The following is an 18,976-nucleotide window of genomic DNA, read 5'->3' as shown; positions in this document are numbered from 1 at the left end:
AGGATTTCTCGGACGTGTCCTGTGAGGTCATCCCCATGGATGTGGGAGAAGCTGCGGGATGACGCCAGTGACGCTCCGCCCTTCTGCAAACTCGACGCTCGCGTTCATTTCATTCCTGCTCTCATTCCGAGCATTCTTCGCATCTCTATCGGTGCGGCGGAGATTCACGTTCACATTCCCGGCCGGCCCCAAAAAAACACAAGAATAACTTTAAACACAGTTTGCAAAAAAAAAGAAAAAAACTATACAACCCCACACTAGAACAAAAACAAAGGGGCCGAACTTAAATGTTGATATAAATAAAGAAAGCGGACGTTAAGGTAAGTTTTAAGGTAATTAGCCCTTAATGGCTTAATATTGTATGGATTAAGTTAAAGCATACGAGCAAATACAAACTGTGTTGCGTGATTATGACTATTGATAGGCATGTAACAAGAGGGGTCGGGCTCAAAGTATCTTTTCAATGGGATTTTAGTGCGACGCTGCAGCAACAGGGTGCTGCTTTCACTTTGTCCACTGACTCAGTCTGACATAGCACGAAAATCTTTGACATTTTTCACATTTTTTTGCTAAAGAAGCTGACCTTGCGCGCTCGCGCTCTGCAGTAAGTCCTGCACATTTACACCAGAAACAATACGCGTCGTTTTGGGGGAACGTTTTTTGGACATTGATTATTGCATGAAAAGAATTTTTGGACAAGATGACGGATCCAAATGTTGCTGTTTTCTCCTCCATAGTTGGCTATTTCGGAGCGGTGCACAAATATATCGAGGAGAGACTTGTTGCTCGCGCATCTTTGGCGTTTATTCTCCAACTTCTGTTCAGATCTCAGCCGTAAGTACATTTGACTTTTCTCCTCTTTATGTATTTGACTTACTGTGCGTGAACTCTTGGCATCTTACATCTTAGTACATCATTACAATGGTTGATTCGTTGCTTAACACGCACAGGAAAATACATCATATCCTTAAGCTTATTTAATATCTGTGTCTTTTATTTTAAAAACAACAACATCAACTACAACAACACTGTGTACTCGCACTTTACTTGACAGAGTTACTCTTGAGAAACTTTAGTTCTCTGTTGTGCAGTTTAAAAGTTTGTCCAAATCTGCTATACAATTCTAGCAGTAGTTGATACTGTTTTTAATGTTCCTACTGAGAATCTGGCTGCTATTCCTCTGTCATTTCCTTTGTTGGGAATGCCCGCCCTGTTTCTTATGGACTAATGTCGTGCTTCAGCGTGTTGTATTTCGACTTTTTAAACGATAATGCCGGTTAAAATATAGTGTGTCAGTTACAGTGTGTGTGTTTTAAAGTATCTTATTCAGAAACGCTGTTTCATCACAAGCAACGAAACTATGACGATAGTAACAGCATAGCTTAGCCTAGCAATTCATCAATGACTAGCTTTACCAACTCCACACTAACTACTCATGGCATTATTGCTCTTTGACGTATTTAACAGTTTCACTCTCCATTTGTGAATTCATTAGTTATGAAATCACATATGCATCGCACCTCCAGCTGCTTAAACTCAAAGATAAAACGAGCTGTGAGTTTCACTTTTCAATAGTAATTCTGGGTAACTCTTTATTTTACAATGTCATTGTTACATTGCATGCAGTTACTATAGTAATATAACTATAAATTATGCATAATTACATGCAACTAAACCAAACCAAACTCTAACCATATAGTAAGTACATGTTGTTAATGGTACTCAGTACTTAAATATATAATTACAGTGTAAGAAAGACATCTTAAAACCCACACTTTACACCTAAAGTGTAACCGAATTTGGTAACACTTTATTTTAAGGTGACATATTACTACCTGTACTCACTAGGAGTAACAGTAAATTATAATTACAAGTAACTAACACTGAACCAAACCCGGTAGCACTTTATTTTACAGTGTCCTTGTTACATTTGCTACATGTACTTACCACAGTAATAACGGTAAATTATGCATAATTACATGAAACTAACCCTAAACCAAACCCTAATCCTAACCCTATAGTAATTACAAAAATGTATAATTACAGTGTAACAAAGACACTTTAGAATAAAGTATAACCCCTAATCGTAACTCTATAGTTAACATGTAGCTGTAGTACATGTAGATAATTAATCTTATTCAGTACTTTTCTGAGTAATTACAATGTATCAACGTCCCCTTAAAATAAATTCTGACCTTTTTACTTTTTACACTAAAAATGTATTGTAACTGATTTTTTTTTTTCCAAGTCAATAATATTAATATATGTATGACTGAATCAAGCTGACTATAGTAGGCTACTTAATTCAAAGTCATTAAGAGTCAGATCACACTGTCAACCTACTAAAATTGTTGCCTTAAATAAGTAGGATCAGTGATGCCAAAGACACAGCCTGCATGTCATTTTAATATTTTGGCCACTTGAATGTCATATATGATGAAATTTGAGTTCACATACTTGCAAGAGTAGAATTATTTTGAATTGATGGAAACATATTGATTATTACTGTGCAGGTAGAAATAGTAATTTATTTTTTATTTTTTTACTTTTTGTCAGTGTACTATGAGAACACAAAGAAGCAGTTTCACTTTTTCTTTCTAATGCAAAATGTTTAAAACTGCGGACCCTTGCCCTGTTCTGGACTTTAATTCTTTACAGGAAAACAAGTTCCCTATTGTGCGTTTTGGGAAAAGACCTCTTTTCTTGCAGTTAATTATTGTCTTATATTTCACATTGGCCTCTTTTATAAAGAAGGGTCCGAGCGACACAATGTGTTGTTTGTGTCCTCTAACTGAGCCATTATCATGTACTACAGTAAACAGATTGACTTCTATCTGATATACGCCCCTGACATACAGTATCACAGTGATGAGAAGCAAATCTGCTTGTTGTGTAAAATAGGCATAGGAATAAGTGCTTTTTTGCTCAGTGTTATGCAGTGCGCGCATAGACCTGTTGAACACGCTTGCTTGACATTTTCAAGTCAGAGAATGAAACATTGTCTCACACTGAACCCATCAGTTGATGTTGAACATCTGACTCTTGATCAGATGTGGTTAGAAAACTGAAGAAGCTTATCAAAGTTAGCCATATCCATTGGGATATAAAAAAGGAAAGCATAAACCATAAAATAAGAGTGGAAATAATTTTATGATGCAGTGACTAAAGTTTCAAACTTAACCTTTACTTTAGTTGGCTGTTTGTTAGTATATTGCTAATTTGTGTTTAACCGGGTTGCTGGAGTGTAGGTTTCACTGTAAGGTATGTGCTGTTACTGTATTATTATAATTTATGAATTGAGGAACAGATTGTCATTTTGAGCACCACTGACTGATAGATGAATTCAGGCAAACCAGCGCTGCCGGTTATCTTTATATTGCGTACAGCCTCTCTAATATATACATTGCACATTGAGTAGCCTATGTATTACACATAATGAAGCTTTAAATAGTTATTTATTGATCAGAACACGGCTGACAAAAACTCTAAATGAGTTATTAAACTACAGGTTTTTTTTTTTTTTGTTGAATGAGAATGTCTTTGAAACCGCGTTTAGTACCGCATTGCCCTTTCAAGCTACAATCTCTGTTAAGGAAAATCGCATATCACTGTCCATAAATAATGAATTTGAATCAGGAGGGAAAAACATTCATTTCAATACTTTCTGTTTCAGTGGTGCTCTCCGGCGTGGCTCAGGAAGAAAGCATTCTTTCAGTTGTGAAATGAGAAGAGAATAGGTGCATTGCTCAGACATAGTGGATTGGGTTACCTCTGGGAATGGAGGATTGTGGGGGAATGGGAGCGTACAGAGAGAAGCTATTGTTTTTCCTGTTGCTGAGCCGGGGAGGAGTGTGTGTGTGAGGCTGTTGAATTGTAGAAGGCAAACAGTTTTGCGCTCAAGCAGACATCTGGTTTAGACCCCTTCTGCACCTGTAAGAAAAAAAAAAAAAATGCAAATATGAACGTTTGCTCTCGAGTTCCCGCTCTGGGAGTCCAGGCTAACAGTGCGCCCGTCATTCGCTGTCCAGGTCGGCTATTGTTATGCCAGCAACAGGCGGCAGCGGTCGTGGCACCATATGGCCCATGTATGCTTCAGATAAGATATCTCTTCACTCAGCTTATCAATGGCATTTTAAATCGCTTCATATTTGAGTCGCTAACTTTCTGTTGGCCAGCATTGACATGTTTGTTCTTCTAAAAGGATGAAAGATCAAAAAGTTGAGCTGAAGTCAGAGTATATTCAGTCTGACTGACATCCTGCACGCCAAACAATAGCATTTCCTCGGTTTGTGTTTTTTATGTTCCCGTGTGGGATGTACGCTAACAGTCCGTTGTGAATTTTGTGTACGAGCGACTCTAATGGAAATCAGATAATTGAAATATTTTTAGTTGTACTACAACAAACTGTTGATTTTCAATTTGTGTAAATCAAAATCTTCCATGAGCATATGGTCTACTGCTGTCGATCTTCTTTTTTTTTACCCCCCGTTGGAAACATCGCATCATTCTAGTGAATCATTTCAAGAGTTGTTTTGAATCATGTCCAAATTAGCAGTTATTCTTGAATCAACACCTGACGCATTGAAAAACGCGATTCTAGCATCTCTAGGCGTATGTTCTCTCACATGTTGATGTTTTTATTGACTGCATGTGATTTATGTTCAGTCGGTGGGTAGCGTGGAACAAATAGGTTTATAATGGCGACGCATATGAAAGAGGGTTTACCTCAACAAGGCTGAAAACAGATATGAATGAACCGCACAAAAGTGCCTTTGCCACTTCTAGAAGCAGCTAACTCACTTTGCTGTGCTCTGTGGTCAGGGGTAATGTGAACTACTAAACTCTGCTGGGAGACAGACCAACACAAACAGCCACGTCCTGTGTGTTTTACTCTTCATAGGCATCATTTCCTATTAGAATCTATCTGTGGTCAAGATTATCACGGGAGGGGTAAAAAAAATCAAAGCCATGGAAAATATGATACATTCGTGAGGTCCTTGGAAGGGAAGGTCCTGCGTTTAATGATTGGCATAATAGCAGGCGTATGTTAAAAAGGAATTCTGTGTTATATTCAGTGAATAAAAGGATGGATATGTTTGGCAGCAATATTCTTGTCTCTTCTCACTAATCCAAACAGCTGTTGTAAATAAAGAGCTGGACAAATCAGATGCTGTTTTATACAAACCCAAGTATTGGTCACTCTTTCCTGATTGATTTTATGGTCTTCGGATGGATCCTCTGCTTTTGTTTGTAACACAATGCAGTGTTTTGAAGAAAATTAATCACATACGTTGGATGGAGAAAAAAAGGAAGTGTGTCATATTGAAAGTTGGTTATTAACATCAAATTGACTAAAGTTTGACAACTTTTACAGTTGCCATGTGCATCAAAACCGCAGCTGCTACAATGACAAGTTTTACAAATGAGCGTCCATCAAGTATGGTTCTTTGTTCACTAAATGCATGTTTTTCAAATGAATTTAGGTGATGCAACACTACTGTCAATCTGTTTTTAATGTTTCAGTGCTGGAATTGCTGAATTAAGCTTTGGTTGTTATTCATTGTTAAACAGTGTAAATTCAACTGCCTTTGCCCTGTTTCCTCATTATACATAAAAGTATTTTAAGTTTGGTTTTCTTTCCCATCAGATTTAACACTTCATTTTTGTCGGAAGCCGTGTCTATTATCCGTGAGAAGTGTGAAGTCAAAAACCAACACACTAAAATAACTAATATACTAAATTCCACAATACCAAACACCACGATTTGAGAAACTGATACCGATAACGCTGAAATTTTCTCAATACCAATTCAATACCAAACAAAATTTTTTTTTTTTTATATGTTAAATATTAATAGCCCTAAATAATGTAACACATTAATAAACTTTATTATATTACTATGCATATTTCTTAAACTGTGCACAAAGGCTATTTCTATTTCTCGGCTTATAACTTGTGGTGAAAAGATGACAAACATAGACAATGACAACATTTCACACTGGCACTCCCACTGTGAAATATTCTGCTGAAGTCGCGTTTGCAAAGTTGGTTCCGATCGATCGGCTTGGTCATCTTTTTCAGAATCCGACTCGGACTCGAACTGATGTGGTAAAGCTGACGACATTATTAATAGTATTTATATAATTGCTTTGGAAGCTGAAGCTCGCGGTTATGGTAAGGGGCGTTACGTTTTCGACACACGCTTGATGTGTTCGGCCAATCACAATGCACTGGGTGTGGGGCTAACCATAAACCAATCAGAGCACACTGTGCTTCTCATAAGAAGGGGCATACTGTACATACAATGTAATGTATTTTTTTTAACATTAAAGCATGATAACATATTCTATTACACCCAATGCACAAAATAATGACTTTTGAAAATAACATCATATGACAACTTTAATGTGACAAAAGTGATTTACTTTTTGTATTTTGTTGTTTGATTAACATTAATGACACAGACAGCAGAGGGTATATTAGGCTGCTGTCACTTTAAGACCGAATGCACGGATCCAATATAATGAAATGCTGCATTCATGCCATGTCGTAATTACCGTAGTCTCGAGATGACACCACGTGATATTCTGAGCTGGCCACGTCCTCGGGCTGGGAATAACCACTAGCAATGCCTAAATGAATCTGCAGTGATCAGGTGGTACAGCAGTCATGTGGTACAAGTAGGAGCTCTCAGACAATTCCCATCTTACAAGATGTAATTACGAGCTCTACGAGGACATGAACACTTTTTACAAGTTGAAATCACGTAATTACAACTAGTGGTCGACTGATATATCGCCAAGGCTGATATTTGGCAGAGACAGAATCTGACAGAACTGTTAGACAAAGAAAGTAAACGGTATGCGAAAAAGTAAAGCGTTTGCTTTTAAGTTTTTAGTAACAGAAAGGCAAACTAATAGGCTACGATACTTTCTCATTTACCGTCAACATTCAGCAAATATGCATCTATATCATTTAAACAAATCTCTGAAAATCTAATAAACATTTAATTTCAGCTGTGAGATTTAACATTTAAATCCCCCAAAAAATGTGAGATCTTGTGAAGTGTGCATTTGTAGCCTGCATGAATGTGTTACTGTGTGTGACGGTCGGTCCGTATGAAATGAATGCGTACAGGAGAGTTCAGCTTCAGTCATATATCATTTTCACTTTGTGCTGTATGTAAAAATGTGTGTTACCTTGTCTTTATTTGAAAAAAATATGATTACCAGTGTACACAAAATTACCAGATTACTACTGAGTGCCCTGTCACAGGGGGATTTACTTCATTTTATTAACATATTCATGTATTTTTAAACAATTACTTTATTTGTGAAAAATACTGTTGTAGGATTGCAGATTCAAGAAGTTGTCATCTAAAGTATAAGCATGTTTATTTTACAGATTTATTTTTTAAAATTTATTTTTATATTAATTTATAATTTATTAAATATTGATTAAAATAAATATAAATTATATATGTTATATATGTGACCCTGGATCACAAAACCAGTCTTAAGTCGCACGGGTATATTTGTGGCAATAGCCAACAATGCATTGTATGGGTCAAAATTATCGTTTTTTCTTTTATGCCAAAAATCATTAGGATACTAGGTAAAGATCATGTTCCATGAAGATATTTTGTAAATTTCCTACCTTAAAGATATAAAACATTTATTTTTGTGAGTGAATGCAGCATAATCGCGAACATAAATGGTCAACTTTAAAGGCGATTTTCTCAATGTTTCGATTTTTTTGATTCCCTCAGAGTCCAGATTTTCAATAGTTGTATCTCGGCCAAATATTTTCCTATCCTAACAAACCATACATCAATGGAAAGTGTATTTATTCAGATTTCATATGATGTATAATTCTCAATTTTAAGAAATTGACCCATGTGACTGGTTTTGTGGTCCAGGGTCACATATATTTTAAAATAATCTCGGCTTTATATCGGCCATCGGCCACAAAAAACAACAACATCGGTCGACCACTAATTACAACATGCGGTAATTAAGACATGGCATGAATGCACCTATAAGCCATAAGCACCTGTGTTTACTAGGATGCTCACCGAGACGAGCGTTTTTACATACTTTTGCGAAACCGGTTGTCTGGAGTCTAAGCATGACCCACGGTAAATTGATTCTCCAAGGGAATAACTGAGTGTGGTCTGCTGTTTAGTTGTAATAACAAGCCTGTAAAGAAGCTGAGGTAAATTGCCACCAAAATGAAAAGCTGGCTCTTAGCCACTGACGTCATGTAAGTAAATGTGCTTCAGGACAACTGCCATAAAATGACTGCCAGCTACGGAGCACACCGTGGCCCTGACGACCATTTCTGCAAGTGCTATTCATGTTTACCCCCAACTGTTGGTAAAAATGTAAATCAAACATCAAAAAATTCTGACTGTAAACAGTGGTGGTGATTGTGATGGACAAAAATGCTCCAGAGCAATTTGAAAACACAGACCACTTTAGTTTCAAGTTTAATTGTCGCATGATTTTGGAGTGTTCTCTAAGTAAACATTGGTAATAGAAGACATTTTCTGCCCGTTCAAGAGCATTTTTGCTTGTTGTTAAACCTGAAAAGACTAGCGAGACCAGTTACCACATTTCAGAGTTAAAGCCTTGTAACTCAAACCAGATGGAGGGCTTAGTCAGTTCAGTGGAAGAAATTAATGTTGATACAAATGGTGTCTGAACATCTTGAAAAAAAAAAATTCTGAAGGACTTATGCTTTTATATCTAATAATATCGTGCCCTTCAGCCGTCTTTGGCGTACTTAAATGTTGTATGTCCTTATTCAAGCTAGTTTTTCCATGACCAGACACATGTGAAAAGCAATCTCTGATCCATGAATCATTAGATGAGTCAGTTCCTGAAACCGCCATAAACCTCCAAGTTCTTGGCCACAGCTGAAAGCAGGAAATCCAGGCTTCAATAACTTCCTTTCCCAGAGCTGGCCACGCTAGTGGTTAGTGCGCCCTGTTCCTTGCTAGCAATAGGAAGATGTACGCCTGTGGAACAAAAACACTCAGTCACTTCATTTACTGAAACTGTGTATAATTTGTGGCCTGTATTCAAATGTCGAGCGTCCAGGATCTCTGGCACCGTATTCTGTTCTTCTCCGTCGTAATAAATCCCTAGCAGGCCTTTCATTAATTGCTGCTGCATTGTTATCATGAGCGGCGGAGCCCGGGCAGATTCCCTTTGCCTTGGAGCTGGCCTGGATTTACAGGGGGAAGATACAGACTTTAAGATACCTCTGAACATTAGTATGCAAAGTGGACCTGCTCAATGAGTTTGAAATCTTGCTACAGTGCGGCCTTCGGCTTTGTAAACACCGCTTAACCTCTCCAATGCCTTATGCAAATACTAAGAGTTCCAGGGGTTGGGTTTTTTGTTTAATATAAAGGTTGCAGTTGCTGGAAACATTTACTATGCCATTCAACCATTGATTTTAAGGTGAAGCTAACTCCACCCCAAATTCTTTCTAAAATATTAGATATTTTGAGAAATATCTCAGTGTTTCTTAATTCAATGCGTTCCAATGTTGTTTGGCTGTCAACATTCTTCATATCTTCTTTTGTGTTCTGTGAATTTTTTTTATTTCATACAGGTTTTGAACTACATGAGGGTGAGTAAATGCTGACAGAATTCTCTAGGGCTGCATGATTTATCGAATTTTCATTGTGATCACGATTTCTGCTTCTCTCAATTATTTAAGCATAATCAAGTATAGTTACGTATAAGTGCACTAGAACAAAAGTGGTAACCTACAAATGTTTCTTCAAGGATTTTTTTTTCCTATTTGATTGGACCCATTAAAAATGACTTTTGTTGGTGTACCCAATTTTTTTCCAGATTAAATACATTTTTTTTTTACTTGAATGAACTCTTTTTTGGGGGGATTTTGCAGTGTTTGCAGCGGAAGGATTTTGATGTAGTATTTTGACACATCATGATATACATTTTTAAAACGTATATCTACATTATAGAAATGACACCAAAAATGTTATCCTAGAAATTGTGCTTCATGTGATCAAATCTAAATTCAAGAATTCAAAAATATTGTTGAATAACAATATTTTTTAACATTATTGAATCAACCTAAATACTACATAAGTTTACAACAACAAAACCAATTGTAAGTGTTCGTGATCAGGTATAATCTACATCTTGGATGGACTGACGGTGAGTAAATTAACACCAAATTTTCATTTTTGGGCGAACTATCCCTTTAAGGAAATTATTGTAATTTTGGCCCTGTTTACACCTGATATTAAGATGCGTTTTGGTTGATCGGACCACAAGTGGACGACGCTAAATACAGGTGTAAATGGGGTCTAAAACGTTTTGAGCTTCTGACCACTTCCAGAGGTCGTGGAAAGCACATTCGACCTGATTGCTTTCGTAGTGTAAACGCTCATGTGGTCGAATGTGTTCAAACAGTCACAAAAGACCGTCTTCTCTCCGTCTACTGATCTAATGCGTAACATTATGGGAAGTGCTCTAGCCAGACGGGATTTAAACTTTTTTGGCTGGGGACCCAACTTTAGTTTTAAGACAAAAAACGTACCAAGCACAATGTTCTCTCACCATTCCTGATTTCTAAAACACACTCACAGCGTTCGGCTGGTCTTGCGGCTTCAGAGCAGAAACGACGGCTGATGATCTTCGTATGTTTTTCCATTGTCTCTGGTCGGGTTCATATGTAAATTGCATCCATTACATTAAAAGATCAAAAAAAAAAAAAAAAACCATACATTTACCCGCCCATAGACCCTCCCCTCGAAGAAATCAGGACAGAAGTGGTTAAACGTGGACAAAAGTGATTAAAACACCAGGTGTGAACGGGAATGTGTCTCCCTCGTCTGCTTGTGATCCGATCGACCAAAACACATCCTAATACCAAGTGTAAACAGGGCCTTTGATCTTATATTAGAGGTTTTGAAAAACTTTTTTGTAATACGGTCAGGGTTGGTTGTCTGTGAACTTTTTGAAGTTGTGCTCTTTTGAAACAGTATTTTGAAATAACATTGCTTAACCTGACCAGACAGGGGTTTTTCCTAGCATGGGTCTCATCTGGTCTCCTCCGCTCATGAGGCACCAATAAACACGGCCGCATCCCTTTGCCGATGGATGACAAACAAACAGCGTGTCAGAAAATTCCATGTGACCTTTCCGCCATTAGTGCTGTGTTGAGAAGAAGTGATTTATGACAGATGGAGGTGAACTCCAAACAGACGCTGTCTTTGACATGCTGGGACTTGTGAAATGCAGATGGCCTCTCTGCTCATCACTGCCATTTCATTCCTCATGCCTCACCGCATGTCGCTCGGCCCGTGTCCTCGGCTTTGGCTGGGAAATCTCTTATGATAAGCAGGTTTTATTCACAGCTTTTATTACCTGGCTTTTATATGCACTATTTCCACACTTGGTTGTTAAGCACCTTCGCAAGTTGGGACGGTGGAATTCAGAGCGTATTGTGATAGACATGCTTTTTTAAAAGGTCACCCAATGCATCCTTGTTGGAGGTATAATTGAATTATTTATCGTTTTTTTTTGGTCACATTATGTTAGTACTATTTAAAGCAATACCTTAATTTCATTCCAAATCGGATTATTTTCTTTTGTGGAACACAAATAGATATTTAGCATAATGAATTTTCGTGCTTGTCAATTGAATTTTCATGGTTTATTCTTGATAATTACATTGTTGTCTATTCAAATATGGTGCATCAGAACATGTCACTTGTTTATTGTGTCTTGTAATCTGTGCATATTCATGTTGCATGAACAGGATTTAAAATTACATTTTTGTGTATTCCTTACACAAAGCTGTCGTAAAGCTTGGAATGCAGTGTAGACTTCTTTTTAGTGTAATTTTTTTTGGATCGTCATTCACTTTCCTTGTATGATAAAGAGCAGAATGAACATTCTTTAAAACAACATGAGGCTTGAGGGTGAGTAAATGATGACAAAATGTTCATTTTTTTGTGTAAAATATTACTTTGAGCCTCAGGCAGGAAATGGGACTACTTCCTCTGCCCTTCCTTGTGCCATCGGTGTGATGGGCCAAACATTGCACATAATTGTGGCGCATTGGAGGCAGGTGGAGAAAGTTGTTTTGACAGGCCCTGTAAATCAATCCAGCTCTCTGCCCAACAGAAATTGATCCCAAAGCGGCCCGTAGTTGCAGCACCAGGCGGTAGGCTTCAGGCCTCAGGTTTGAGTTGGATCCTATCAGACGGTTTCACCGCATCTCACCCCGCCGGTTTAAAGAGGCATGAAATAAACGCTTGGGTCTTGCCAGCAGGAGAGCGCCAGTGGCCGTCCACTCCACTGGACCTTTGCTGTCTGCTTCAGAAGATTGGTCGTGAGAGACTCTGTCATTGATTCATCAACGCTCTAGGACTTTAGATTTATTCATGAAACCAGCAGAAAGATCCAGTACAAAACAGATCAATTGATTTTCTCTCTGCGCAACCAGAGATTCTTGTAGAGTTTATAGACTTTGGGGAAAAAGCATTTTTAATGATATTTATATACCTGTTTGATTTAAAAAATGTTTTAAAAAGAAACAAGAAAAGTTAAAGAAAGAGAAAGAGATATCGCAACACTGATAAGTAAGTTATATGCAACAAGGAAACTGATAATTGGCATTTTGATTTGATTTTGATCATGGTAGACTTTGGTTTCTGTGAAAATATGTTATTATGCAAACAATGTTAATGAAAATCGAATGGTCCTTTTCAATTTCGACTCAAAAATTAGTAAAATTACCTTTCAAGGTTCACGTGTTGTACTAAAGTTGTTTCACACATTCCAGCGATAATGAATTTGTTAGGAGGACGGATGTGGCGTGTGGAATCTCTGTTATGTCTCGCTGCCGCTATGAATATGCATAATTTGATGCTGCTTGTTCCAAACAAGCATACTTTTAAATACTTCAGATTTCCCAGCAATAATGCACAATATGCGGTATTTAGTAATTATATGGTAATTATAGTTCTTCACTCAGAGACCTGAACTACTGCGGGTCATTACAGGGTCAGCGAAAGTCGTTGACTGAACCATTATTGCACCTTCAGAGATAACGGCACAAAAGGAGTCCACACAGAAAATTACATTTCAGACCTCTCATCTTCTATTTCATTACCCCGGCCCTGTGTGATGGCTGAAATTGGTTCTCTTCATTTAGGGAGCCAAATTCCTGCTTAGCTAGAACCTGAGTGGTTTATGTAATCTGTCGATAAGTGTCATCTCCCATCATGGCGTGTCGCAGCCATGGGCCGCTCTCACCATGGCATTGACTTGTTGCCTGCTTCCTCCTTTATCTCGCTAATAAGACCATTTCCATGGTGCTGGAGACGGGCAGATAGGAACATGCAATTATTTGTAAAGGCTGCAACTGTTTCTACAGGTGACATTCCTGCCTCTTAGAAGCTGTGATAATTAGTGTTCTAACAGGCTGTGGCACACCAGACTTTGGCTTTGACAGGCTCGTGACCAGAGGCAGAGATGTAGGAAGCCGGTCTCGCTAAAGTTAGTGGAGAGAGCCACTTATCTCGCACCTCTGAAAGTTCTGCGCGGTTGCTTCGGCCTCCGAACCCAACGTTTAAAGTTCAGATAAATAGAAATGTGCTTATTTTCAAAGTCGACTAATCTGGTGACCTGTTTACACCTGCTATTAAGATCGGATCACAAGTGGACGACGCTAAATACAGGTGTAAACGGGGTCTAAAACGTTTTGAGCTTGTCCACTTTCGACCATTTCCAGAGGTCGTGGAAAATGCATTCGACCGGATTGCTTTCATAGTGTAAACGCTCATGTGATCGAATGTGTTCAAACAGCCACAAAAGACCGTCTTCTCTCCGTCTACTGATCTAATGCGTAACATTATGGGAAGCGCTCTAGCCAGACAAGATTTTAACTTTTTTGGCTGGGGACCCAACTTTAGTTTTAAAGGATAACTCCGGTATTTAGCACTTTGAGTCTCTTTTCTGGTTTGTTTTGGATGAACTAGAGTGGTGGACACAGACATTTTGACGATGGGTTCTGTCTCGACTTTTTGACTCGTTTAGAATCGCCTTTGACCGCTTCAGAGTGGCTGGCTACGGGCATGCACAAACATGTCCTTAAAACAACCCTTAACGGTCGTTTTCAAAACTGTGCAACTCACCGAGTGGTTAGTGGTGTTCGTTGATGATTAAAAGCAAATATATCGGCGCAATGTATGATTTCAATCCGTGCTATTTGCTATAGTGGAACTATTTTTTCAGATACCTCACAACCGCGTATAAACTTCCGCTCGGTATTTGAGTCTGAATCTTGAGTCAGTCTTAATCGGAAGCCCTGTATAAGTGGTCTGGTTCCAGAGTGTATTTCAGCAATTTTTAGCGGTTTAAACAATGGCATGATTTCACTTTTATACCAGAAAAATTTAACTTGATACGTTTCTCCTCAGATTGTTTCAAGACCTAATTATTTGAGCTATGTTTTCTGTTTAAATGACTAAATTCAATTTAATAGATTTGTATAACACTTTTCAGAATATGTATTATTTCAAAGCAGCTTTACAGTGAATAGGGCCTTGCAATTCCCAGCAAACATGCCAGAAGAAAAACTAGAGCTGCTTGTAATCAGCACCCTCCGAATTAACAGAGAAAGCTCTGCAGTTATCCACTTAATTCATAACCTCGCCATAGACAAAGTTCTGCGCATGCATTGCCCCTTGCAATTTTATAATGCTTTCGTGTTGTACTCTCAACTTCATTTAACGAATTTTACCATATTTAGATTTCTTCCACAGAAAGGATCTGTTAATTATCCAGAAGAGTTTGATGTAATAGTGACAAGTTAATGAACATGCAAATTGGTGTTTTTAGTATTAGACATTGTGAAATGATTAAAATAGCTGTGTGATACCTTATGAGACCCGGAGCAGAGCGCACAGCACTACAACATGAGATGCACAAACACAAATATGCTATTGAAATGCAAATTCCCACCACAAAAGAGTAACCTCTTAAAGAGCAAATTTGTAAACATTATTTGAGATAGACCTTATTTAACCAATATATGAATTAGCATATGCTAACAATGCAGTGTGTTCAATACTCCTGCAGAAAAGCATATTACATTAATTCTATTTACTCACAGTAGTACAAAGCAGGTTTATACGTTTTTCTCCCATATGTGACTCGCTTTTCCTGGTTTTAAATAATCAGAATAATCGCACCATGGAGGCATGTGTTCACTTTAATGACAGTGATGAAATGCCCCCACAGACATGTTCAATGCTCTCTGTGTCACCTCTCAAAGGTTTTCTCTCTTCCGTATCCTGAGCTCTGGAGTTGTTGTGGCAGAGAGTATATAATGGCATCGAGTTGTGAAGGAGGCATGTTTGGGCACATCCTGGCTCAGATGTGCTGGTGTATTATCAGCGCCACACACTTATAATGCAACACAAATGTGCTGACACACTTGAGCACACTAACACAAAAGTGCTCACGTATACACACACACATGTTTGCATAGAGCGGTAGAGCAGTGAATGAGTGTGGACGTCTGTAATGTGTGCAGAAGGTTAACAGTGCCTCAGGCCACTACAGGGGACTACAACTTGATTGGCAGCTGCCATATACTGTATGAAGAATGGAGGGGGGGGGGGGGATTCAAAATAACAGTGTGATCATAATCATGATCATTCTTGTCATGCAAGTTTTCAACAACAGACTAAAAGCATATTTATTGAATCGCTTCCTAGAAGCAGTTGTCACTGTAAAATATAGTATTTTTGGAAATTGTAAGGAAAGATTAGTTGAGTTCGTTTTACAAGAAATTACTTTTCCTACTTCATGTTTAATTCAACGTGTTACTTGCCATTTCTTTGTAATTATTTGTGAAATATTCTTTTTATTTATTTATTTAATATGATAATTTCAGAAGCAGTGCTATTTATTACCATAAATCCAACAAGGTCATGCTTGATACAGTTCAAGGCAATAATATCTTCTGCATCCCAGTAAAATAATAATCAAAACATCTTTTTATTCTGTTTATTCACAGAATGGTTTTACATACTTCAGTAAGATGAATGCAAAAAAGTGGGCAGATGAAGGACTAAATCTCATCACATTTTATAATGTTAACATTTAATTCGAAATATTTCAACATCTGATCCACTTTCTTCAGTGAATGAATTTTGGGCTGGGAGAAGCAGAATTTGGAAAAGGAAAGGATAAATTAGCAAAAAGGTTTTTTCCTTTAAGTACTGTGTGTAAGTGTGCACTCCGCACAACTTGCAGGTGCGCACATTGTCTGAGCACAGAGCAGGACTTGTTTCTCCATTATAGTGTAATTTTTAATGAATCAAAATGGAGAGCCTTCCAGCTACATCCTTTTTCACTCTTGCCAAAATGCATTTGTCAAGGCTTTTTGGCTGTGTGTGCCTGTGAGCTGCTGCACCATAAGGAGATCTCACTTTGTCTGACATTCTGCAATCTTTGCAGTAGTTTACTGCTTTCTGTGAGTTACATCTAGTCCTTTCATCAGGTAAGATTATAAAACTTTTGCATTAGATTCTGGATGTCGAAAGAAAGCGTTTGCCGTAATGGCTGCATGTGTGAATCAAAAGCACTTAGTGGTCAAGACGCCATTTTACGGAGGTATTAATACATTATATACATCATATAAATCGTCTACACTTTAAAAGAGATATTTAATAATATCTCTCTCTACTTCCCTTGTAGCATACAGAATATTTAGTTTAGTTTTTAACGTTTTAATAAAAAAAAAAAGTAGTACAGTTTATGATATTGCAATTTTAATTGGCCAAAGCATTACAATAATCATCACCTAATCAGTATCGACAAGAATATCAATATCAGTACATCCTTAATATTAATAAAAATAACAATATTGATAAGTCCTCTCACAGCTCCTGGCTGGATAACACATCCACAAAGTTAGAAAGACACTTCACATCAAATTTTTATTACAAATTCCAAAATTAAGCTGTTTTGTAATGAAGTATATCTAATAATCTTGTGTGAAGTGAAATCTATGCCAAAAATTGACCTGAAAAATACTTGAAGGCTACATGGCATTGTTTTATTTTAATTAAATTTGTTTTTATGTTAATATTTAACTTTTTTTAAGCACATATTCATGTTTACTTTGTTTTCAATGGTATTGGAACTACTCAAATTCTATTATTGTGACAGCATATTTAGGTGTAAAAACTACTTTGCTGAAATTTAGAATTTCCTCATGAGGTAAACGTCCTCGTATTTTCAATTTCTCTCAGTGTCTCTCAAGTGTCTCTCAGACGTAAATTTAAAGGGGGGGTGAAATGCTATTTCATGCATACTGAGTTTTTTACACTGTTAAAGAGTTGGATTCCCATGCTAAACATGGACAAAGTTTCCAAAATTAAATTGTACGTTTGAAGGAGTATTTCTGTTGCAAAAATGCTCCTTCCGGTTTGTCACAAGTTTCGGAAAGTTTTTTTCGAGTATGGGCATGTGTGACGTCAGATGTAGCGGAATTTCCTTATACGGGTCCTAAGGGCACTTCTCCGGAAGGACGCGGGCGTGCGCGCAACCGTAGACCAGAGCAAGAGAGCGAAAGCAGTACGCCCATCAAAGCGCTGTGCTCGGCTTTAGGGAAGTCAATGTCACCAAAGAAGTGGGTTTTTGGTTGCCAGGGCAAGACAACCCTGCACAGATTCCCAAAGAACCCAGCGTTAAGGGACCAGTGGATGGAGTTTGTTTTTCCAGAGCATCAACGAAGTTGTGCAAGACTGTTTGTTCCCTGCATTTCGACGATGATTGTTTTATAAACAAAGCCCAGATCGACGGATTTGCAGATCGTCTAATGCTTAAGGATCGAGCAGTCACAATGATAAAGGTTCGCGGTCGTGCGTTGGAACCGGGCGGTGAGTAAAACTGCTTCAAATGTCTCTGTGTGTTGTTAGCTCTGCGCGTAAGCACAGCTTTAGCTCCGCCCACACGGCCCGCCTTCAGCCGCTCGTTTTTTTCCGGAAAGACTCGGTACAGCCTATCTTTCTTTTATAAATATAATAAAACTAAAGACTTTTTGGAGATATGAAGGATGCAATACTACTCTATAGGTACTCAAGATTAACAGGAGATTGAGTGAAAATGTGCATTTCACCCCCCCTTTAATAAGCTCTAGCAAACGTTTTACCTATTGTTTGTCTCTATTTAGACAAGACGTGTAAGAACTGACAGTTTGCTGTGAAATATTTCTGAGAGCACTTACAATTACAAAATGACCTGATATAAAACAAAGTCTATTAGAGTTGTCTTCCTAAATGTTGTTCACTTTTGCAAAAGAGTCAGCACATTCTGTACACCTTTTACATCTCTTCAAAGGATCTTCTTGCTCACATCTGATGAATGACGTCTTTATCAATTGCAGGGGAAAAGGCTAAAAGATAAAATCCTGCTTTAATCATACTCCCATTTATTGTGCATGTTGAAGTAATCCAATAATGCAGCGCTCTCGAACAAGGCGGAAATTATCATTATCTTTTAGGCGGCATTGATCTGGGATCCCCATGAGAGATGTTGCATGAAATAGTGGCAGAGGTGAATCAGTTACGTTGACGTATCGAAGGCTAAATGATCATCGAGGGACTTCAGCCATGTAGCATGATTAGGCTGTTTTTAGGCTATTGATTTTTCTTCTTTAACACTTGTTTCTGTAAATGCATGTTCATTTCACGTTTGATCTGCAACAGCAAACATTGCTCATATAATATTACATTTAGAAGTAACTGGCCTTCGATGCAACCCATGGTTTAGTCACTAACATTTAACCCAACCATATAAGCCCGGTCCAGCGGCTGTGATCCGCTGCATCAGACTGACTGTTTCTCTCCACTAAAAGCGGCTGCCTATCTAGAACCAGCTACTACACTTTCCATTACCATCAAAGGCAG

The 18,976-nt window shown here is 38.0% G+C and overlaps 1 protein-coding gene across 6 annotated transcripts in view; it reads left to right on the top strand.

The window, feature by feature from the left end:
- Positions 1-18,976, top strand: part of tead1b (TEA domain family member 1b) — a 75,549-nt gene continuing 56,573 nt past the window's right edge. For 3 of the 6 annotated variants that reach the window (XM_084110150.1, XM_084110148.1, XM_084110149.1), the window contains exons 1-2: positions 2-320; positions 738-834. The gene's annotated coding sequence lies outside the window, so the exon portion shown is untranslated. Of the gene's footprint in view, positions 321-376; positions 605-737; positions 835-18,976 lie in introns of those variants that run through there. The other 3 variants (XM_084110147.1, XM_084110145.1, XM_084110146.1) reach the window with 2 other exon arrangements.

This window comes from Abramis brama (assembly GCF_963993115.1).
Source record: "Abramis brama genome assembly, chromosome: 3".
Taxonomy (NCBI): Eukaryota; Metazoa; Chordata; class Actinopteri; order Cypriniformes; family Leuciscidae; genus Abramis; species Abramis brama.
This window is presented reverse-complemented; position numbering and strand designations above follow the sequence as displayed.